The sequence below is a fragment of the Lutra lutra genome, chromosome 13, assembly GCF_902655055.1.
Source record: "Lutra lutra chromosome 13, mLutLut1.2, whole genome shotgun sequence".
Classification (NCBI taxonomy): Eukaryota; Metazoa; Chordata; class Mammalia; order Carnivora; family Mustelidae; genus Lutra; species Lutra lutra.
In genome coordinates, this window is record NC_062290.1 from 29,974,112 (window position 1) to 29,998,762 (window position 24,651).

Here is a 24,651-nt window from a genome sequence, read left to right on the forward strand (position 1 = left end):
ATTCCCCAACATTCGGCCCAGCCTCATCATAACAGGAATCTCAAGTCAGTTAAGTATCTCCCATGCACTCAGAACTTCCAAGGAGACTTTTAGTTCCCTGTTCTAAATAAAATCATACAACCAAGGACTGATTACTAGACATCTGAAGAAACCTCAAACACAAAAGATGAAAACAAAATATACAGATAGGTCTGACTTGTCAAGGTGGCAGAGAAGTAGGGGACCTTAGTTTTGTCTGGTCCCAGGAATTCAGCTTAAATACCCATCGAATCATTCTGAACAACTGTGAACTCAATCAGACATCTAAGAAAAGAACAGCTGTAATTCTACAAATAGAAAAGCAACTGCTTTCTGCAAGGTAGGAGCTACAGAGAAGTGAAACCAAGGCAACACACAGCAAGGGAGGGAGCTTCCATCAGCCAGCTGCCAGAAAGTGATACAACAGTGGAGAGCAAAATTGGAACTTCAAGTCTGCTCCGATGGGGGATGTCCCTGCCTGAAATGTGCTCAGGTGGTAAAGTGGGGCAGAATCCTAGATGGAACAGTGCACTCTCAGGATCCCTATGTTCACAAAAAGAATGGGGGTGCCTGACAGCAGCAGAGTTCCTAGGCAACAGAATGGGAAAGGCAGTTATAATCAGCGAGCCCAGGAGTGGGCTTTCAGCTCAGTGGTGCCATAAACCACAAACCCTGGCACTATCTGGCAACCACTCTCCGAGGAGGGGCCCACCAAGCAGCAGAACCACAGCAAAACCCCTGTCCTTCCCCCAGGAGAAGCAGCTTGCCACAGGAGTTCATAGGGTTTGGAGACCCAAGACAAGGTGCCTGAGATAAAAATTCTGGGTCACAGGCCCTGTAGCACCAAGTGTGAACGGGTGTGAACCAGGGAGACAGGAGTGACTGACTGCTTTTCCCTGAGGGCACACTGAAGGTACGGACATGAGCTCTCAGCTCTAGCATTAGAGTCTGGGAGGCCACCATTCATATTCTCATCCTCAAAAATGTCATGGAAAGCCTTCAAGGGAACAAAAGCCACATACAATCCAGAGCCACTTACTTAGGTTTCTCCCCCCCCCACCCCCCATGCAAAGGTGGTGCAGTTCTGCAGGGGGCAAAGACACCTGAGAATCAGTGCAACAGGCCCCTGCCTCAGAAGATCAGCAAAAACATCTGGAAAAGACCAAGATTACACATGGGACTATAAAACACCAGTGCAAGGGGGAAACAGTATCTAGAAATCATGGTTGTGTTTTCTCATGATTCTGTAGTCTTTTAATTTTTTTTTTCTCTTTCCTTCTCAACCAATTTCTTATTTTATCAACTTTTTAAAAGTCTTTTTTAGGGATGCCTGGGTGGCTCAGTCCGTTGGGTGGCTGCCTTCGGCTCAGGTCATGATCCCAGCATCCTGGGATTGAGTCTCACATCGGGCTCCTTGCTCTGCAGGGAACCTGCTTCTCCCTCTGCCTCTCCCTGCCAATCTGCCTGCCTGTGCTCTCTCTCTCTCTCTCTGACAAATAAATAAATAAATAAAAGTCTTTTAAAAAAAATTTTAAAAAAGGCTTTTTTAATTTTCATTTTTACAGTTACAGTTATATTCTATCTGTTCATTGTATTAAATTTTATTTTCATAAATATATTTAAGTTTTTCTTTCTTTACAATTTTGGGATGCAATTTCTTCTAAGAAACAGAACAAGATACACCCAGAATCTAATACATTTCTCTATTATCTTTACCTGTGTAATTTTTTTGTTTTTTTAAGACTTTATTTATTTATTTAACAGAGAGAGCAAGAGAGCACAAGCAGGGGAAACAGTAAAAGGAGAGGGAGAAGCAGGCTCCCCAGTGAGAAGGGAACCTGATGCAGGACTCAATCTCAGGACTCTGGGATTACAACCTGAGCTGAAGGCAGACCCTTAACCATCTGAGCCACATAGGCGTCCGTTATTCTTTCTTCATTGTTTTTTTTTAAGTCTCTTTTAATTTTCATCTTTACATTCTTTTTTTTTTTTTTAAGATTTTATTTATTTGACAGAGAGAGGATTACAAGTAGGCAGAGAGGCAGGCAGAGGGAGAGTGAGAAGCAGGCCTTCCGCTGAGCAGAGAGCCCGACACAGGGCTCAATCCCAGGACCCTGAGATCATGACCCAAGCCGAAGGCAGAGGCTTTAACCCACTGAGCCACCCAGGCGCCCCTGGATACATTGTTTTTTGTTTTTTTTTTTGTTTTGTTTTGTTTTGTTTTTTTTTTTTATTGGAGAGACAGAGAGGAGAGAGCACAAGCAGGGAGTGTGGCAGGCAGAGGAAGAGGAAGAAGCAGACCCCCCACTAAGCAAGGAATCTGATGCAGCACTCAATCCCAGGACCCTGCGATCATGGCAAAAGGCAGATGCCTAACTGACTGAGCTACCCAGACACCCTTTACAGTTACATCCTATCCTTTCATTGTATTTAATTTTATTTTTGTACATATATAAGTTTTACTTTCTTTACAATTTTGGGATCTAGTTCTTTAACAAACACACCAAAATACACACAAGATCCAGTGTATTGCTCTGTTCTATTCACCTGTCTGTTTATATTTTCTCTCTTTTCTTTCCTCAATTTTCTTTTTGGTTTAGGGTCCCTTCTGATTTTGTTTAGTGTGTATTTCTCTGGGGTCATTGCAATTTTAGTACTTCTATTCTCTGGACAGAGTGACAAGACAGAGAAACTAAGATCAAAGAACAGAAGAGGCAGTCCTGACTGCCAGGGACCTAATCAGTACAGATATAACTAAGATGTCAGAACTACAGTTCAGAGTAACGATTATAAAGATACCAGCTGCACTTGAAAAAAGCACAGATGACACAAGAGAATCCCTTTCTGGAGAAATACTTAGAAATAAAATCTAATCAAATCAAAAATAAAAAAGGTTATTAATGAGAGCAATAAGAAATGAAGACTCTGCTAGGATAAATTAGGCAGAAGAGAGAATTAGTGATACAAAAGACAAAATGATAGAGAATAAAGCAGCTGAGAAAAAGAGAGATAAACAACTATTAGATCATGAGGGGAGGATATGAGAGATCAGTGATACCATAAAGCAAAATAATATAAATTAATTGGGATCCCAGAAAAAGAGGAAACCAAGAAAGAAGGGCAAAAGGTATATTAGAGCAAATTATAGTGGAGAACTTCCCTAAACTGGGGAAGGAAATGGGCATTCAAGTTCAGGAGGCACAGAGAAGCCCCCTCAAAATCAATAAACATAGATCAACACCTTGGCATATAATAGTGAAGCTATTATTACATGTCAAAGAAACAAAGAAAAAAATCCTGAAAGCAGCTCGGGACAAGAGGTCTGTAATCTACAAGGATAGAAACATGAGACTGGCAGAAGACCTATCCACAGAGACCTGGCAGGCCAGAAAGGACTGGCATGATATATTCAGGGAGCTAAATGTGAAAAATATACAGCCAAGTATACTTTATCCAGTAAGGCTGTCATTCAATAGAAGGAGAGATAAAGAGCTTCCAGAATAAACAGAAAATAGAAGAATTTCTGATCACCAAACCAGCCCTTCAAGAAATAAAGGGGATCCCGTAAGTGAACAGAGAACCCAAAAGTAACATAAACCAGAAAGGAACAGAGACAATATAAAGAAAACAGTCACTTTACAATGGCACTAAATTCATATTTTTCAATAATTACTCTGAATGTAAGTGGGCTAAATACCCCAGTCAAAAGACACAGGGTACCAGACTGGATAAAAAAGCAAGACCCATTGATATGGTGTCTGCAAGAGATTCAGTTTAGGTCCAAAGACATCTCCAGACTGAAAGTGCAGGGGTGGAAATCCATTTATCATACTAATGAACATCAAAAGAAAGCTGAGATAGCAATCCTTATATCAACCAAATTAGATTTTAAACCAAAGACTGTAATAAGAAATGAGAAAGGATACTATATCATACTTAAAAGGGTCTATCCAACAAGAATATCTAACAATTATAAAAATTTATGCCCCTAACATGGGAGCAGCCAAATAAATAAACCAATTAATAACAAAGTTAAAGAAATAATAATACACAATAATAATATACTAACAGTAGGGTACTTCAAGACCCCACTCACTGAAATGGACAGATCATCTAAGCAGAAGATCAACAAAGAAATAAGGACTTTGAATTACACACTGGACCAGATGGACTTCACATATATACAGAGTATTCCATCCTAAAGCACAGAACATATCTTCCTCTCAAGTGCACATGGAACATTCTCCAGAATAGATCACATCCTGGGTCACAAATAGGTCTCAACCAGTACCAAAAGACTGGGATCAGTCCCTGAATATTTTCAGACTTCAATGCATCGAAACTGGAACTCAATCACAAGAGGAAATTTGGAAAGAACTCAAATACATGGAGACTAAAGAACATCCTAGTAAAGAATGAATGGTTCAATCAAAAAATTAAATAAGAATTAAAAGAATCCATGAAAACAAATGAACATGGAAACACAACTGTTCAAAACCTCTGCAGTGCAACAAAGGTGGTCCTAAGAGGGATATAGCAAACAAGCCTTTCTCAAGAAACGAGCAAAGTCTCAAATACACAGCCCAACCTTACACTTAAAGGAGCAGGAGAAAGAACAGCAAATAAAGCCTAAACCCAATAGGAGAAGAGAGTAATAAAGATTAGAACAGAAACTAGTCAACAGAAACCAAAAGAACAGTAGAACAGACTAATGAAACTGGGAGCTGGTTCTTCAAATTAGTAACATCAGTTCACTTTTAGCCAGACTTATGAAAAAAGAAAGGGAAAGGACCCCAAAACATAAACTCATGAATGAAAGAGAGATCAAAACCAACAGGAATGAAATACAAACAATTATATGAAAATATTATGAGCAACTAATGCCAACAAATTAGGCTCTCTGGAAGAAATGGATATATTCCTAGAGATGTATAAACTACCAAAACTGAAACAGAGAGAAATAGAAAATGTGAACAGACTATAACCAGAAAGGAACTTGAAACAGTAATCAAAAGTCTCCTCATAAACAAGAGTCCAGGGCCAGATGGCTTCCCAGGGGAATTCTACCAAGCATTTAAAGAAGACTTAATTACCTATTCTTCTGAAGCTGTTTCAAAATACAGAAATGGAAGGAAAATTTCCAAACTCGTTCTATGAAGCCAACATTACCTTGATCCCAAAAACCAGACAAAGACCCCACCAAAAAGAAGAATTACAAATCAATATCCCTGATGAACATGGATGTCAAAATTCTCACCAAGATACTAGCTAATAGGATCCAACAGTACATTAAAAGGATTATTCACCATGATCAAGTGGGATTCATTCCTGGGCTGCAAGGGTGACTTAACATTTGCAAATTAATCAATGTGATATACCACATTAATAAAATCAAGGACAGAAACCATATGATCCTCTCAATAGATGCAGAAAAAGTGTCTGACAAAGTACAGCATTCTTCTTTTGAATAAAACTCTTCACTGGGCACCTGGGTGGCTCATTCGGTTAACCATCTGCCTTTGGTCATGATCCCAGGGTTCTGGAATCAAGCTCCACATTGGGCTCCTTGCTTGACAGGGAGCTTGCTTCTCCCTCTTCCTCTCCCTCTGCCTGCCTGCTTGTGCTGTCAAATAAATAAAATCTAAAAAAAGAAAAAAAACTCTTCACAGATAGGAATAGAAAGAATATACCTCAATATCATAAACGCCACAGATGAAAAGCCCACAACATATATTCTCAACGGGGAAAAACTGAGAGCTTTCCCCCTAAGGTCAGGAACTTCAGATGTCTACTCTTACCACTGTTGTTCAACAAAATACTACAAAATACAACAAAAAGAAATAAAAGGCATCCGAATTGGCAAAGAAGTCAAGCTCTCATTCTTTGCAAATGACATGATACTCTATGTGGAAAACCTAAAAGACTCCACCCCAAAATTGCCAGGATTCATACAGGAATTCAGGAAAGTGCCAGGATATAAAATCAATGCACAGGGGTGCCTGGGTGGCTCAGCGGGTTAAAGCCTCTGCCTTCGGCTCAGGTCATGATCCCAGGATCGAGCCTACAGCAGGCTCTCTGCTCAGAAGGGAACATGCTTCCCGTTCTCTCTGCCTGCCTCTCTGCCTACTTGTGGTCTCTGACTGTCAAATAAATAAATAAAATCCTAAAAAAAAAAAAAAAAAAATCAATGCACAGAAATCAGTTGCATTTCTATACACTAATAGTAGGACAGAAGACAGAGAAATTTAGGAGTCAATTCCATTACAATTGCACCAAAACCCAAAAGACACCTAGGAATAAACCTAACCAAAGAAGCAAAGAATCTGTACTCAGAGAACTATAGTACACTAATGAAAGAAATTGAGGAAGACACAAAGAAATGGAAAGACATTCCATGCTCACAGATTGGAAGAACAAATATTCTGAAAATGTCCGTGCTACCTAAAGCAATCTATACATTCAGTGCACTCCCTATCAAAATACCATCAATTTTTTTTTCACAGAAATGGAACAAATAATCCTAAACTTTGTATGGAACCAAAAAAGACCCCTAATAGCCAGAAGAATGTTGAAAAAGAAAAGCAAAGCTGGTGGCATCACAATTCCGGACTTCAAGCATGGTTACAAAGTTGTAACCATCAAGACAGTATGGTCCTGGCACAAAAACAGACATACAGATCAATGGAACAGAACAGAGAGCCCAGAAACAGACCCTCAACTCTAAGGTTTACTAATCATAGACAAAGCAGGAAAGAATGTCCAATGGAAAAAAGATAGTCTCTTCAACAAATGGTATTGGACAGCCTCATGCAGAAGAATGAAACTGGACCATTTCCTTACACCACACACAAAAATGGACTCGAAATGGATGAAAGACCTCACATTTAGATGGGAATCCATCAAAATCCTTGAGAATACAAGTAGCAACCTCTTCAACCTCAGCCACAGCAAATTATTCCTAGGAACATCGCCAAAGGCAAAGGAAGCAAGGCCAAAAATGAACTATGGGGACTTCGTCAAGATCAAAAGCTTTTGCACAGTAAAGGAAACAGTCAACAAAACCAAAAGACAACCAACAGTCTGGGAGAAGATATTTGCAAATGACATATCAGATAAAGGGCTAGTATTCAAAATGTATAAAGAACTTCTCAAACTCAACACCCAAAGAACAAAGAATCCAAACAAAGAAATGGGCAGAAGACATGAACAGATAGTTCTGTGAAGAAGACCTACAAATGGCCAACAGACACATGAAAAAATGCTCAACAACACTCGACATCAGGGAAATACAAATCAATACCACAATGAGATACTACCTGACACTAATCAGAATGGCTAAAATTAATAAACCAGGAAACACCAGATGTTGGTGATGATGTGGAGAAAGGGAAACCCTCTTATACTGTTGGTGGGAATACAAGCTGATGCAGCCACTCTGGAAAACAGTATGGAGGTTCCTCAGAAAGCCAAAAACAGAGCTACCCTATGACCAAGCAACTGCACTACTAGGTATTTACCCCAAAGATACGAAAGTAGTGATCCAAAGGAGCATGTGCACCCCAATGTTTATAGCAGCAATGTCTACAATAACCAAACTATGGAAAGAGCCCAGATGTCCACAGACAGATGAACAGATAAAGAGGATGGTGTATGGGACGCCTGTGTGGCTCAGTTGGTTAAGCAGCTGCCTTCAGCTCAGGTTATGATCCCAGCGTCCTGGGATCGAGTCCCACATCAGGCTCCTTGCTCATCAGGGAGCCTGCTTCTCCCTCTGCCTCTGCCTGCCATTCTGTCTGCCTGTGCTTGCTCTCTCTCCCTCTCTCTCTCTGACAAATAAATAAATAACATCTTAAAAAAAAAAAAAAAAAGAGGATGGTGTATGTGTGTGTGTATGTACACACACTCAATGGAATACTAATCAGCCATCAAAATAAATGAAATCTTGCCATTTGCAACAATATGGATAGAACTAGAGGGTATTATGCTAAGTGAAATAAATCAATCAGAGAAAGACAATTATCATATGATCTCATTCATATATGGAATTTAAGAAACAAAACAGAGAATCACAGGGGAAGGAAAAATAAAATAAGACAAAATTAGAGAGGGAGAAAAACCATAAGAGACTCCTAGTCATAGGAAACAAACTGAAGGTTGCTGGAGGGGAGGGGATAGGAGATGGGGTAACTGGGTGATGGATATTAAGGAGGGCACATGATGCAATGAACACTGGGTGGTATTATATAAGACTGATGAATCAATGAGCTCAACCTCTGATACTAATAATACACTACATGTTAATTAACTAAATTTAAATTAAAAATATACAGATAAAAAGCAACAAGGAAGTCACAAGGAGGAATGAGAGACTTTAAAAATTTTTTCAAAAAGTTGTCAACATTCATATCTTTATAGTACAGAGGTGTACCTAAAGCAATCTATACATTTAATAAAATAAGGAGAGAGTATTAACATGAAATAAGGAGAGAGTATTAACAAAATGAACATGCAGAGGATGATCTTGGAAATTAAACACATAACACTAGAAATAAACTCAACAGAAAAGAAAATTTAAAGTTGAAAAAAATGTCTCAAAAGTAGAGCAAAAAGACATGTGATGGAAAACAGGAGAAAGATAAGAAAGATTATCAGTCCTAGAAGCCAAATTCCAAATAAAGGGGTTCCAAAGAAAATGGAAGGGAGGTTACAGTGAATACAGATTTTCTTAGAACTAAAAAACAAGAGTCTCCAAACTGAAAGGGCAAGCCAAGTGCTCAACACAATGGATGAAAAGAGCATCACTGTACATTATGGCATATCATCAGATAATTATAAAAGCTCTAGAAGGTAGAAGGAAATGGAACAATGCCTTCATAATTCTGAAAGAAAATTATTTTTAATGTGAAATTTTATGCCCATCAAACTATCAAGATCAAGCGTAACTAGAATCACAACACATTCAATAGGCAGTGACCAGAAAATACTTCACCATCCACACACCCTTTTCAGAAGATACTAGAGTATATCAACCACCAAACCCGGGGAATAAACCTAGAAAGAGAAACAAGAAGACATAAAATCAGGGAAAGGGTAGAAGAATGGATGGTAATGAAGGAAAATCCTACAATAAGTGAAAAAAATTTTTAAACAAAAAGAGGCTTTTTGTATGTGCTCAGATCTCCTTCTCAAAATACAGAATTTTATGTAAATGCTGAAAGAGTTTACAAAACCTCCACAAACTCTTATATTGCAGGGGTGGGAGGGGAAGGAAAGCAGAAAGAAGGGGGAGACAAAAACAACAGCAGTCATTGTGGTATACCAGTCTTCCATACTGTTAGAAAAAGCCAGTTCTGATCAGCTCTGTGCTTCCAGTTACCAACTTTAGGTTACAACAGGGTACTTGACAATGGCTGGCTTCAGTTCTTCGGGTCAGAAAATGTTTAACAGAAATTAAAGAACAAATGTAAATAAGGGAGACTCAACTGCCTTCTTTTAATAAATGTTGCCTCTTTTTAATCACGGACTAAAGATAGTTTAGTAATAGTCATTCAACTATTTTACTACCCAATTTAAAGGCTTCCTCAACAGTCCATTGGAAAAATTCAGTAAAGGTAAATGGAATTTTAAAAATATGGTCACCAGGGGCACCTGGGTGGCTCAATAGGTTAAGCATCTGACTCTTGGTTTCAGCTCAGGTCACAATCTCATAGGTTGTGGGATCAAGTCCTACATCAGGTTCCTTGCTCAGCAGGGAGTCTGCCTGAAAGATTCTCTTCCTCTGCCTCTTGCCCTGCTCCTGCATTCTCTCTCTCAAAATAAATGAATCTTTAAAATAAATGAGTTCATCAATAAACAAACAAACAAAAACAAAACAATCACATCCACTCCTAGAACTATCTCACCCATTCAAAAGAGCCTCTAGCAGACTCCTGTATACTCTTATTCATTCAAAGAGCCTCCAGTGGACTCCTGTATACTCTTACATTTGACACCCCCCAAAAAAGAAAATAAGATTTCAAAAGAAATCAAAGCACAGAACGTAGTTCTAGAAAATACTGAATTGCTTAACTGATACCTCACCAGTAATCATACTAAGTGGAAAATGAGGAGAAAAACAAATTGAAGTAGTGCAGGTTTATTGAAAGAGAAATTCACAAGAAATATGCTCAAAATTATTTAGATTAAAATTCTTTCCTTAAACACAGCATTTTAAATGGTCCACCTGATATGATTCTAAAATATCAACTATTTACTTTTTAATTGACTAATGCAATTGGATTCCTTTAACAGCTAATTTTTGCCAAATTTAATTCTAAGAAAACTCATTTAAGTTAAAAGAGCATAAAGAATAAAATACTGTATTTCTGGATTCCTACAATTCAAAAGGAACAGAATCAATTTTTTTCAGGATGTGAATAAACATGCCATACTTCAGGTTAAAAGCATATTCTATTCCAAAATGACCAGTGAAAATAAGCTCGAAAAGAAATGACTTCCTAGCCTTGAATTCAGTGGCATTAATATTAATGACAATCCCACTCATTTCAAAGGCATGTCCCAGAATGTTTATATCTTGAAAAATGGCTCTGGAATGTCATCTTCAGTAAATTTTAAATTGTTTAATCTGAGGTTTTGCTAGATTTTTAACAGCTGCACTTGTGTTTATAACTATAATAAGATCTTTACAGCATGGCACTCCTTTATACATTTTTTAGATCTGGTTGGTAGAAACATGTTGTACTGATCAATGGAGAAATGAGTTTGGTATCTCCTAATAGCTACAAATTTGGTCAGAATAAAGTTTTGTTTTGGATTAACATTGTACAACAAATGCATCATAGACCTTCAGAAGTTTTACGGTATTGGTTACAGAAGGATAGGACAGAAACTTCCATTCATATACAAACATTTGGAAAATGACTCAATTTGTGTTTGTGGAATTCAAATTTTGTTTAGGGAGAAGATATGCATATCGAATACACTGTGGATTCAATTTGTTTGCTGGCATTCACGGAGGGTCTCAGGGCAAGTTACCAAGCAGAAACTGATTAGGCAGTATTCAAAAACCTACATTTCTTCTAATACCTTTATTTACATAGTAGAAAAATGCAACAAAAAAGCCTGCCAAAGACTTGCTTAAGAATGTTTCAACAGGGAGCATCAGCAGTCCTTGGCCATGGGGCTGCTGGTGCAATGAAAAGAGCACCAGACCAGAGTCAGTTTCGGGGATAACAGTCAACAGCTTTGCCACTAACCTAAGTTTCTTCCTCTGTAAATATTTCAAAGAGAAGTTATTATTGAAGGTGAAGGTTTTCTGCTAAAATAAGTTGAGTCTGGGCAACCAGAAATGCCCAGCTCTTTTAGAAACTGAAACGATCATCATCCCATAATAATTAAGACATATTTAAAAGTTGCACAAACAGAAGTAGCCCCAAAAGTTCTTCAGCACTATCCTCTTTGGGCTATCTCTCAGGAACTCCTAATCCTGGTCAAAACTAATTTCTTGAAAAGCTTTCACTCTATTTTTCCTCCATTTTAAATGCCTCTCTTACCTTGGCACATGTGGTTACTGTGAGGATCACATTCAATCTATACGAGAGTAACTTGGAAAGTGCAAAATACATTTAATGGGTCTTATGACCTAAGTGCTGCTACAAATAAACCAGGAAAACAAAAGAAGTTTCAAAAAAAAAAAATCCATGCTTATAAAATCGATAATTTTTTAAAAAATCAGTAGGACCAAAGCTCTGATTTCTAAAGGATACACAACATATTATTGTTCAGGAATAATAATAAACTTTTTTCTATAAGCATGAAACTTCAAACTCACCAGAGAACAAAGAATACTGTAGTACTTTCCATAAGAAGTATGAGAAATTTGTTCAGAATTGCCCATTTTCCCCCCTAGGTATTACTTTGACAACTAAATGCGTTTCAAAATGATTCAAGTGTTACTAAATTACTTTAGACAAAGGTCATAAATTCAAATGTCCAGAATGGATAAGTTAAATGAGTAAAGTAATCAAAAGGGCTTAAGGCTACGGGAAGACAAACCACCATCCAAAGACAGGCACAGAACTTAGCTCCTGCCAGCTGCTGCCAAAGGAGAAGTCAGAGTTAGTTGTCCTACTGCCTTAATAAAACTCACAATATATGGATTTTTAAAGGTGAAACTGCTTAGTGTTTAAATGTTAATGAATGATCAAAAAATTTTAAACATCATGCAAGCCATACAAAACTTAACTGCAAAGCAGATCTGTTCTCTGCTTTATTATCTCTATCATGTCTGTTTTGCATGGATGTATTTAAAATACCTTTACAAGGTAGAAAAAAAGTTGGTGACTTTTTTTAATGCTTCAATTATACTACGACTCATGTCGATATATTCAACAGAGTTCATTTTTTCTTTTTTTCTTGAAGTAAAACTTATTTCCACTGTGGTCTTCATTATTTCATCCCTTCAACTATTTTTGGGCTTCGTTTACTATTCTTTTTCAAATTCCTTTAAGTGAAAAGTTAGATTGTTTGATAATTTTCCTTTTTCTTGATGTGGACTATATTGCTATAAACTTCCCTTTTAAAACTGCTTTTGCTGTATCCCATAGATTTTACAGTGTTCTCTTTCCATTTTTATTTGTTTCAAGGTATTTTTTCATTTCTGCCGTTTTGATTTCTTTGTTGTTCAGTAGCATACTGTTTAATCTCCAAATTTTGGTGTTTTTTTCCTCTTTTTTTTCTTGTAATTGATTTCTTTTTTTTTTTTTTTTAAAGATTTTATTTATTTATTTGACAGAGAGAGATCACAAGCAGGCAGAGAGGCAGTCAGAGAGAGAGGAGGAAGCAGGCTCCCTGCTGAGCAGAGAGCCCGATGCGGGGCTTGATCCCAGGACCCCGAGATCATGACCTGAGCCGAAGGCAGCGGCTTAACCCACTGAGCCACCCAGGCGCCCCTTGTAATTGATTTCTAGTTTTATACCATTGTAGTCAGAAAAGATGCTTCATGTGATGCCAGTCTTCCTAAATTTTGACATTTGTTTTGTGACCTAAGATGTGATATACCCTGAGAATGTTCCATGTGCTCTTGAGAAAATGTGTATCCTGTTGCTTTAGATGAATGTTCTGCATGCAAGTATTAAGTTCCTCTGGCCTAATGTGTCATTTAAGGCCAATGTTTCCTTATTGATTTTGGGGGGTTCTGGATAATCTATGCATGAAGTCTGTTAATATTTGCTTTATATTTGTAGGTACTCCTATGTTGAGTGCACAAATATTTAAAAGTTATATCTTCTTAAACTGATCCCTTTGTCATTATGTAATGCCATTTCTCCCCCATTTGAGAGCAGTCATTTATTAATTGGCCAGATTATAGAAATAGTCATGGTAGATACCTTAGTTCATCCTTCTAATAACCCTATTGAGTTGGTCTTCTCTGTTGCCAGCATCTCCATCTTCTACACAATGGGTGGTCTTTTTCTTCATTTCCCCTCATGAAGAAGATAATTTGAAGGGCCATAAAAAGTTGTTTGCTTCTCTGAAATGTTTTCCAACAGTATAGACTTCGTGAATCAGATCCTCCGTGCAGATGATGCCATATTTACCAAGAGACTGGGCAATCAATGTGTTATCTGTCAGGGCAATTCACTTCTTGTTGATTTTGCCATAACTTCGCTTGTAGATCAATTCATTCACCAACTTCATAGCATGGTACACCCATGCTATGTATGGTCCACAATCCTTAGCTTGTTAACTGAAGCCTTGTTGAGCTTAACAAAGGTGCCATTGAAGATCTGACGAAGAAACTGCAACACTTTCCGAACCTTTGGGCTCACACCATTGATACCTCTGATCCTAAAGACAAATGCCAATTTGGGTTCTGCAGGTACACAGAAGTTGTCAGCTTTTCTTACCATCCTCACCATTCAAATCTCAGTTCTGTACATCTGCCTATATTCTTTGTGCTAATATTTAGCTTGATCATAGATAAGCTTCCTCTTCCCCTTTCGAAGAGGAAACTTTTGAGCAAACTTCTTCCTCAGACACTTGATCTTCAACTCTGCAAAATTCTTTCGCTTCTCTTTAAGGGTTTCTGGCACAGCAGGAACCTTCTTTTTCTTCTCTTCTGCACGCTTCAAGGTTCCAGGTGGAAAAGAGCTGTAATGCCCTTCTTTTTCCTTTATTACAGTTTGTTTTAAAATGTTCTTTTTCTGATATAAAGTATAGCTACAGCAGCTTTCTTCTTGTTTTTATTTACCTTCAGTCTGTGTACGTGTTTAGACGTGAAGTGAGTCTTTTAAAAAAATATATACAGATGAGTCTTGTTGGGTTTTTTTTTAAATCCATTTAGCCACTCTACACCTTTTGATTGGAGAATATAATCCATCTTTGGAGAATATAATCCATCTACATTTAAGGTAATTATTGATACATATGCACTTAATACCATTTTGTTAACTGTTTTCTGGCTGTTGTTTTATAGTTCCTCTCTTTTTCTTTCTTTCTTCTCTTCCCATGCAGTTTGATGAATTTCCATAGCGTTATATTTACATTCATTTCTCATTATCTTTTGTACATGTATATACAGGTTTTTGCTTTCTGGTTACCATAAAGTTCACATATAACAGCCTGTACATATAACAGTCTATTTCATGTTGGTAGCAACTTAAGTTTGAACGCATTCTAAAAACTCTCATTTTCACTATTCCCCCCTCAACATTTTGTGTTTTTTCTTTTTCTTTTTTTTTAAGATTTTATTTATTTATTTGACAGAGAGAGAGCACAAGTAGGCAGACAGGCAGGCAGAGAGAGAGAGGAGGAAGCAGGCTCCCTGCCAAGCAGAGAGCCCGATGTGGGGCTCGATCCCAGGACCCTGGGATCATGACCTGAGCTGAAGGCAGAGGCTTTAACCCACTGAGCCACCCAGGCGCCCCAACATTTTGTGTTTTCATATCTTCTTCTACATCTCTTTATTTTGTGTATCCAACATTTATTCATGATAAGAACTCTCAGCAATATAGGAAGGAAAGTTCTTCAACCTGATAAAGATCACTAATGAAAAACTTACATCTAACATCATACCTTTGGTAAAGTTAGCTGCTTTCCCCTTAACACCACAAACAAGTCAAGAATGTCCACTCTCCCCACTTCCATTCAGCAATGTACTGGAAGTTTTAGCCACCCACACCCCTGCAAAAAAAAAAAAAAAAAAAAGTACCCAAATTCAAAGGGAAAAATAAAATTGTCTATATTGACAGATGACATGACAGTGTATGTAGAAAATTCTAAGGAATTCACAAAAAACCTGCTTGAAGTAATAAACGAGGTTGCATAATACTAGGTCAAATAAACTGTATTTGTATTTTCATATACTACTAATGAACAATCCAAAAATGAAATGCAAAAAACAATTCTATTCATAATAGCATCAAAAAGGAAACACTAAGAAATAAAATTAACAAAAGAAGGGCAAGACTTGTATAATGATAATTACAGAACAATGCTCTAAGACATTAAAGATCTAAACAAATGAAAAGACATTCCATATTCATGTTATTACATTTCTCCCCCAAAAGAGATCTAAGAGTCAATGCAGTTTCTATCAAAATCCACCACAGCAGGCTTTTTTGGGGGAAAAAAATGACAAAATGATACTAAAACTTAACATGGAAATATAAGGAACCCAGAATAGCCAAACCAATTTGAAAAAGGATAAAAGCACTGGAAGACTTCTATTACCCATTTTCAAAATTTACTATAAACCTTCCATAATTAAAATAGTGTGGTGCTGGTATAAAAATATAAATACAGGTCACTGAAACAGAAATGAGAGTCTAGTTATAATTATGGTCGACTGATTTTTTTTTTAAGATTTTATTTATTAAGAGAAGCGGGGGGTACCTGGGTGGCTCAGTGGGTTAAAGCCTCTGCCTTCGGCTCAGGTCATGATCTCAGGGTCCTGGGATCGAGCCCTGCATCAGGCTCTCTGCTTAGCAGAGAGCCTGCTTTCCTTCCTCTCTCTCTGCCTGCCTCTCTGCCTACTTGTAATCTCTGTCAAATGAATAAATAAAATCTCTTAAAAAAAAGAGAAAGAGAGAGCTTGTGTGCATGTGGGGGGGGGTTGGGGAGCAGAGGGAGAGGGAGAGAGACTCAAGCAGACTCTGTGTTGAGCATAGAGCCTGACACAGAGCTTGATCTCTTGACCTGAGCCAAAACCAAGGGCTGGACACAACCAACTGAGCCATCTAGGCACCCCTATAGCAAATTGATTTTTGATAAAAGTAGGGAAAGGTCAGTTTTCTTTCAACAAATAGTGCTGGCACAACTGGATAAACACGTACAAAAAAGGTAAATTTGGATCCATATCTCATGCCACACACGAAAGTTTATGGAAATTAATCATAAACCCAAGATATGATGGAAAAAAAGAAAAAATCATAAAATGGACTTCCTCAAAATTAAAACTTCTGTACTTCAAAAGATACCATGAAGAAAATGAAAAGACAAGTAACAGAATGAGAGAAATTATTTGCAAAACATGTGTCTGATAGTGGGCTCCTATTCAGAATCTACACAGAATGGTTACAACCCAGTAATAAGACAATCAACTGTGAAAAATGTGTTAAGGAAACCTACGTCAAGGGGCGCCTTGGGTGGCTCAGTGGGTTAAGCTTCTGCCTTCGGCTCAGGTCGTGGTCTCAGGGTCCTGGGATCAAGCCCCACATTGGGCTCTCTACTCAGCAGGAAGCCTACTTCCCCTTCTCTCTCTGCCTGCCTCTCTGTCTACTCGTCATCTCTCTGTCAAATAAATAAATAAAATCTTAGGGGAAAAAAAAAAAAAGGAAACCTAACTCAAAATTGGAACTGGGAAGCCATGAAAGGAGGGCTTTCACATAGACCCATTTATTGCAGCTTGCTTGGTCCAGCAAGAAGAAAGATTCCCTCTCTGCACAACAAGCTACAGGCCCCCAACAACAGCAACCATCCTTAACTGTAGCCAATGAGAGGCTGTCATCACTTCAGTCGCCTACAGCCAATGAGTAACCACCAACACTGTGAACTCTCATATTCTTCCAATGAACTTTGTCCAAAAAGACCCCCCCAAATTCCTCCTTTCCTCTATAAAAGGATGTTCCTCTCCATAGTTCTCAGGATTTGCCTATCGTTCACCATAGTTTCCTTCTCTTGAATTGCGATTCCTCAGCTATTTCTAAATAAACTTGATTTTTTTAAAGATTTTATTTATTATTTATTTATTCTTTTTTTTTTTTTAAAGATTTTATTTATTTATTTGACAGGCAGAGATCACAAGTAGGCGGAGAGGCAGGCAGAGAGAGGAGGAAGCAGGCTCCCTGTTGAGCAGAGAGCCCGATGCGGGGCTCGATCCCAGGACCCTGAGATCATGACCTGAGCCGAAGGCAGAGGCTTAACCCACTGAGCCACCCAGGTGCCCCTAAACTTGATTTTGCTGGCTATTCACTTACATTTTTCTTTTAAAAAGGTTGACATTTCATGGTGTCAGAAGTGGAATCCAAAGGCAATGAACCCAAGAGGAACTAACAACCCCTAGAACTACATGTGGCACCCACTTGCACCCCTTATTGCTCTCTGCTTGATTTGTCTTCTTCTTTTCAGTCCAGAAAGTCTTCTCTCAGCTTCAAGCTCCCTCCTTTTTGTTGAGCTCTCGAATTTAATTGGCGATCTGTTTTCTTGAAGGTATAGTCCTTTTAGTGACATTCATTTATATTCTGAACCTCTGCTTTTGAAGTATGAGAAGATCCCAGTCCTGTAAATTCTCTCAAGACAGTCCTCCTTCCGGGATGCCAGTCAGTTTTATGTTCAAAAACTACAGTCCCCCCTCTTGTACATCCTTAACTAAGTGGGATAACTTACAACTCCAATGGCCATTGTGGAGAACCTTCAATCACCCAAACTTTTATTTTTCAGAACCAAATTAGAAGACCAGAGCTCTGAAATTAAACAGACTAAAAGGGATCCCTATCTTAATTGGTACCTGGAGGCTTTCAAATGTACCCAAAATACCTTCAGAGATACCCATCCTTTTCTCCTTAGTTTCTCTGGCCCTGTTCATTTATTGGGCCAAGGTTTCTTAGAAAAATATCATGCTGGGATTTTTCTTCCAAAAGGTAGAAATAATTCTAGAATTTGACAGCATCAACCGAAATAGCAAACTGGATAAGACAAATGACCCTTCAACATCTCTTATTTGCTCCATCTCTGATATCAATATAGCTATTCCAAGGACACTAATCATTTGTCCCTAGTGGATCAGCTACCATCCTCTCTATTGCAAAATCCTCAACTGATATTTACAGGATCCATAGTGCACCTCCTGTTAAAGATCCAAACAGATTCTTCAAAATCTCTACCCAGAACTAACCAATACCCTATAAACAAAGAGGCCCTTCAAGGCATTAAGCCAATTATAGAAGTCTATTAGACCCGGGGCCTCCTTATCCCCTGCACCAGGCACTGCAACACCATTTTAACTGTGAAGAAACCAAATGGCCACAGAGGGAAGCTCATCACGACTCCTGAGCCATAAACAATATTATTGCTTTGCCACTCTGTTGTCCCTAACCCCACCTTATTAGCCTCCATCCCTACTGAGAGCAAATTTTCTTCCATGGTTGATTGATGTAGTGTTTTCTTCAGTATCCCAGTAAATAAAATTAGTAAGTATCTTTTTGCCTTTACTTGGGAAGAACAGCACTATAACCTGACCAATAATGCCCCAGAGTTTCATGGAAAGCCCTTATTTCTCACAAACCTTAAAGCTGAGCCAGATGATACCAAATTCCCTGGAGACTCTACTTTAATAACGTATGTGGATGACTTACTTCTCTGCTCCTCTTCCCAAGCCTCCTCATAAGAAGATAACGTGTTTGCTAAAACTCCAAGCCAAAAAGGGATAGAAAGTCCCTTAAAAAATAATAATTTGTTCAAATTTAAATTTGATACTTAAAACATTTAACCTTAGAATAAGGACAGCTTCTAGATCACACAGGCTTGATGGCACCCTGAACTTCTCAAAGCCCAAACACTAAATATCAGCTATGAGGTTTTCTCAAGTTGACAGGCTATTGTTGCAACTGGATCCCAAACTTTTCCCTTATGGCCCAACCTTTATAAAACTTGTTTAAAAACTTCTAACCTAGGAAGATTGCGATGACATGATTTTTCAGATCTTGAAAAATTTGGTTTAATAACCATCTCCTGGCCCTTGGACACCCCAATTATCAACACCCTTTCTTGGCTATATATGAAAAATGGAATGCCCTTGGGATACTCACCCAAAAACATGAGGAGCACCACCAACCCACAGGATATTACAGTCAACAACTTAATCCTGTAGCCCAGGGATATCCCCCTTCCTCCGTGCTATACCTGCTACTGCCCTTCTTGTAAAGGCCACTGAAGGAACAATCATGGGATCCCCTTTAACCATCTTTGTGCCACATGCTGTCAAAGCTCTTCTTAACTCTCATCATACAGAACATCTTTCATTTAGCCATTTCACTTCCTATGAAATCATCCCATTAACTGCCCCTTGTATTACTCTTGTTCACTATAGTAACCTTAATCCTGCTAATCTTCTCCCCTCCTCTACTGATGAAAGCCCCCCACAACTACTAAATACTGACAAATCACCTGCTGCCCCACATGATGATTTACAGAAAACTTCAGATAACACTGACTTTTCATGGTTCACCAATGGTTCTTACCTGAAAGATGAAAATTGTAAATATTGTGCTGAGTGTGCGATATCAACTTTCGAAATAATTGAAGCAGCACCTCTGCCTTTGGCTATTTCAGCCCATGAAGTCAAATTATATGCACTCTTTAGGGCTGTATCCTCAGCAAGGGCTTAGGATAACATTTTCACTACATGTTCACTAAGAATAGACATGCCTTTGGAGTGGCTCAGGATTTTGGAATGTTATATAAACAACATGGCTTTTTTACTTCCAGCAGAGATAAAACTGAAAACGGCCCTTACCTTCAGTAATTACTGGATGCTATATTCTTACCTGCTGTTTTGGCTAGTATTAAGGTCCAGGGGCATTCTAAGCTTGACTCTGAAAGGTAGAGGAAATCACCTCACTGACTTTTCCACAAAAAATCCTGTTCTCATAGGGTCCAAAAGTCAAACCTCTATTATGGTCCAAAGGAACTCACCTCCAAAGGGTAGCCTGGAGAGACTGACTAGAGACACCAACAATCAGCACCAGAAAAGGAAAAACAATATTGCCAATCAAATGGTGGCTGGTGTGATAAAAAGAGAAACTTGTGTTTTGGGCCAAATAAAAACTCAATCCTGCCAGAAATTCTGTAATTCTAGTTCTTTCTCCCCTCCCTCCCCCCCTTTTTTTTAAAGATTTTTATAGCCCGACGCAGGGCTCGATCCCAGGACCCTGGGATCATGACTGAAGCCGAAGGCAGAGGCTTTAACTCACTGAGCCACCCGGGTGCCCCTCTTTCTTCCCTTTTTAAATTAACATACAATAAACAACTAGTGTTATGTTCATTTCAGGTTTGTAACACAATGATTCAACACTATTATACATTCTTCAATATTCATCAAGATAAGTATACCTCTTATTATTCTTTATTTATTTCACCCATCACTTCATCCACCTCTCCTCTGGCAACCACCAGTTTGTTCTCTGTATTTAGGAATCTGGGTTTTTTGCCTCTTTTTTCTGTCTGTTCATTTGTTTTTATTTCTTAAATTCCATGTAAGAGTAAAATCACATGTGTGTCTTTTTCTGCCTTATTTCACTGAGCATTATACCCTCTAGGTATATCCATGTTATTGTAAATGGAAAGATCTCTTCTTTATGGCTGAGTAATATTCCTGCGTGTGTGTGTGTGTGTGTGTGTGTGTGTGTACACCACACCTTCATCCATTCATCTATCAACGGACATGGGTTATTTCTATATCTCGGCTATTGTAACTAATGCTGCAATAAACATAGGGTGTATATATCTTTTCAAAATATATATGCTTTCATTTTCTTTGGGTAAATAGCAGCAGTGCGATTACTGAATCATGATAATTCTATTTTTAATATTTCGAGGGGTACCTGGGTGGCTCAGTCATTAAGTGGCTACCTTTGGCTCAGGTCATGATCCCAGGGTCCTAGGACGGAGTCCTGGACCAGGCTTCCTGCTTAGCGGACAGCCTGCTTTTTCCTCTCCCACTCCCCCTGCTTGTGTTCCCTCTCTCGCTGTGTCTCTCATTATCAAATAAATAAATATTTAAAAAAATTTTTTTCAAGGAAACTCCATACTATTTTTCACAATGGTTACACCAATCTGCATACCCATCAACAGTGCACAAGAGTTCCTTTTCCTCCACAACCTCACCAACACTTGTTATTTCCTGTGTTTTTTATTTTATCCATCTGACAAGTGTAAGGTGATATCCCAGGGAGGGTTTGATCTGCATTTCCTTGATGGCTAGTGATGTTGAGCATCTTTTCCTATGTCTTTCAGCCACCTGTATGTCTTCTTTGGAGGAATGTCTATTCAGGTCCTCTGCCCATTCTTCATTGGATTTTCTTTTTTTTGGTGTTCAATTGTATAGCCTCTGTATGTATTTCAGATATTAACCCCTTATTGGATATGCCATTTGCAAATACCTTCTCCCATTCAGTAGGTCGCCTTTTGTTTTGTTGATGGTTTCCTTCACCGTGCTAAAGTTTTTTATTTTGATATATTCCCAATAGTTTATTTTTGTTTTTGTTTCCCTTGCCTCAGGAGACATATCTAGAAAAATTTTTTATGGCCAATGTCAAAGAAATTTCTTCTAGGAATTTTATAATTTCAGGTCTCACATTTAGTCTTTAATCCATTTTGAGTTTATTTTTAAAGTTCCCATTACTGACCACTGTACATGCTCTAAACCAGTGGTCTATGGATAAAATGATAAGGTTTCTGAATCAATACCAGTGGGGAAATATTAACAAAGCCACAACAAAGGCCTACTCTGCCTACCCAACTTACCCAAAACACAATCCAGGGAAACCTAGCCTCACTGCTCCTGGGTACTTTAAATTGCCAAATGAAGCATTCGAGGTTTGGAAAATAGACTTTATTCAGCTACATCCATTTCATGGGTACAAATATGTCTTGGCAATGATTCATATGTCTTCCCACTGGGCCAAAGCCTTTATATGTAGACAAGCAACTTTCCTCTTCAGTAGCTAAAACCCAACTGGGAAAAAAAAAATCATCCCTACCTGAGGAATCCCTCTTAAGCCCTACAGTGAGCAAGAAACTCACTGTAGTGGTCAAATATTATGGTGAGTCTGTGATGTCTAGCCGGCTCTGTAGCTTTCACTGTCAATTATCATCCTTCACATCCTTCCTTCACTTATCATCCTCATTCTTCAGGACTAACTGAATAAACCAGCAGCAAAATCAAAACTCAACTGGCAAAATTTGTGGAAAACTTTCAAATACCCTGGCCAAAAGAACTGCCTTAGTCCTTCCTAATCTCAGATCCACCCCTTTGGATCACAAGTTCTCACCTTTGAGATAATTATTGAGTGCCCTATGCATCTAGCTTCAACATTTTTTGACCCACACCTAATAAAAGGAGATATACTTCAGTACTGCAAAGGTCTAATTACATCCCTTGAAAACAGTAATGCACTAACAGAACAATCTTTTCACAGCATGTTCCCAGGAGATGAAGACCCCAAGCACAACACCCTGTAACCTCGGGATGTCCTTTATTAGAAAGGACAACTTCAAAAAGACTCCTCAACCACACTAGAAAGGTAATTATTGACTAATTCTAATGCCAGCAAATTCCATGGAGTTGACTCCTGGATCCATGGGTCTCATCTAAAGAAACCCTCAAACCCAGACTAAACATGCACACCAAATGGTGACCTAAAATTAAGGAATTCCAGGAACTGAAGCAAACAACAGCTAGAGCAGAGTTTTCCCAAGATGATGAGGGTAGACCTGTACATTCTCTCCATTCTGCTTTTTCTCGCCTTATTTTCTTCTTCTCTATGCTGGAGAGACAATGACCTTGTCTGCATTTTGTAGAAGCCATTTTTGGCCAAAAGGTTTGAGCAGTCGAAACTTTATCAATGTAAAAGGGCCCACAGCAACCACATGGCCACCCACCTCAAACACCCATAAGCCCTAACTGACCAAATGGCTACTTACAACCAGGCACAGTTACCAAAAAAGGGAAACTTCCATGTCCCCATACCTCCTCATCTTCCACCTTTAAAAACCTACTACCGTGGCAGACAATCTCTCCTTCCCTATCTTGCCTCCTACTTCCTTGGGTGTATTAAATAAATTTCTATCACCTTTGTTCTGCCTCAGGTGAATCCTTTCATCGCCCACACTGCTGGCTTCCACCCCGTCAGGTCACCCCATCCAACTGGGAGAGACACCACACATTTCCCTTTCCCTGGCAAAAGGGGAAGAATTTCTGTGTTCGATCTGTCATCAGAAACCCGGATCTGTCCACGACAGCTGTGAACTTCTAGTCTTCCCTGCAGCCAACTTTGCCTTCATCTCTAATGCAACCACTAACTATATCCTCATCCTTCAGGGTATTTCTTTCATTTTTTTTCCCCAAGCAAACTTTTTAAAAAATTTAAATCCAATTAATTAACATATAATGTATTATTGGTTTCATAGGTAGAGGTCAGTGATTCATCAGTCTTATAATAATACCCAGTGTTCATAACATCACTCTTTTACCCCATCCCCCCATGAGACTCTTAATCACAGGAAACAAACTGAGGGTTGCTGGAGGGGAGGGAGGTGAAGATACTTCTTTCTGAGTCAAATTTCTACAACAGTTTCTACAGGTTTTCTCTACCCTCTGTCCCATCATAACTCTCAATGCAACTAATTACACCCATTCCACTCATACAGTTCCCCATTCTCACTACTACCTCACAGCTGCTTGCTGTAGCAAAATAACCCCTGTCTGTACGGCCTTCAAGAACAGAGTCCACAGAACAAGACAGTTTCTCCCAAATTATTCCCTATAACCAGTGACCCTGGGCTCAAAAGGGCCAACTGAATAATCCCAACTAATACCATTATTAATAATCAAACCACAGTAGGAGTCCTATGTGCAGTATGCGGTTTTATCTTTGTCTGTGGTGAATCACTGGGCCTATGAATGTTTAGACCACCAGGGGCAGCCAGTTCATACTTGGATTTCTAACTGCCTCCACGGACATCCACAAGAAATCTGAAGCCTCACATAGGTTTTCCCAACTAAAACTTCATTGCCACATTAAAAAGGTAACTCCCAGGAGGTATATGTGACTCTGGATTTGCCTCCATCAGAAGGGCACTCACCCTTTTTGTGGACTTCCATGACAATGGACAAAATGAACGAATGACTAGAAATCTCCCTCTGGAACTGGGAAAACTTGCCAAGCCCTGCCGTAAGACAACAGGAGCCCAACAACAAACACTCCATCACTTGCTAAAGCACAGGCATTCCTTATTTAACTGTGCTTCACTTTATAGCACTTCGCAGATACTCCAATTTTTTTTTCACACACTGAAGGTTTGGGGCAACCTAGAGTTAAGTCTATTAGTGCCATTTTTCCAAAAGCATTTGCT

General features: G+C 38.7%; 1 protein-coding gene and 1 pseudogene across 1 annotated transcript in view; both read right to left on the bottom strand.

Moving 5' to 3' along the window:
- The window catches only part of FANCC (FA complementation group C), a 297,238-nt gene that overhangs the window by 267,375 nt on the left and 5,212 nt on the right, over positions 1 to 24,651 (bottom strand).
- On the bottom strand, positions 12,996 to 19,480 carry LOC125082963 (60S ribosomal protein L7-like; annotated as a pseudogene).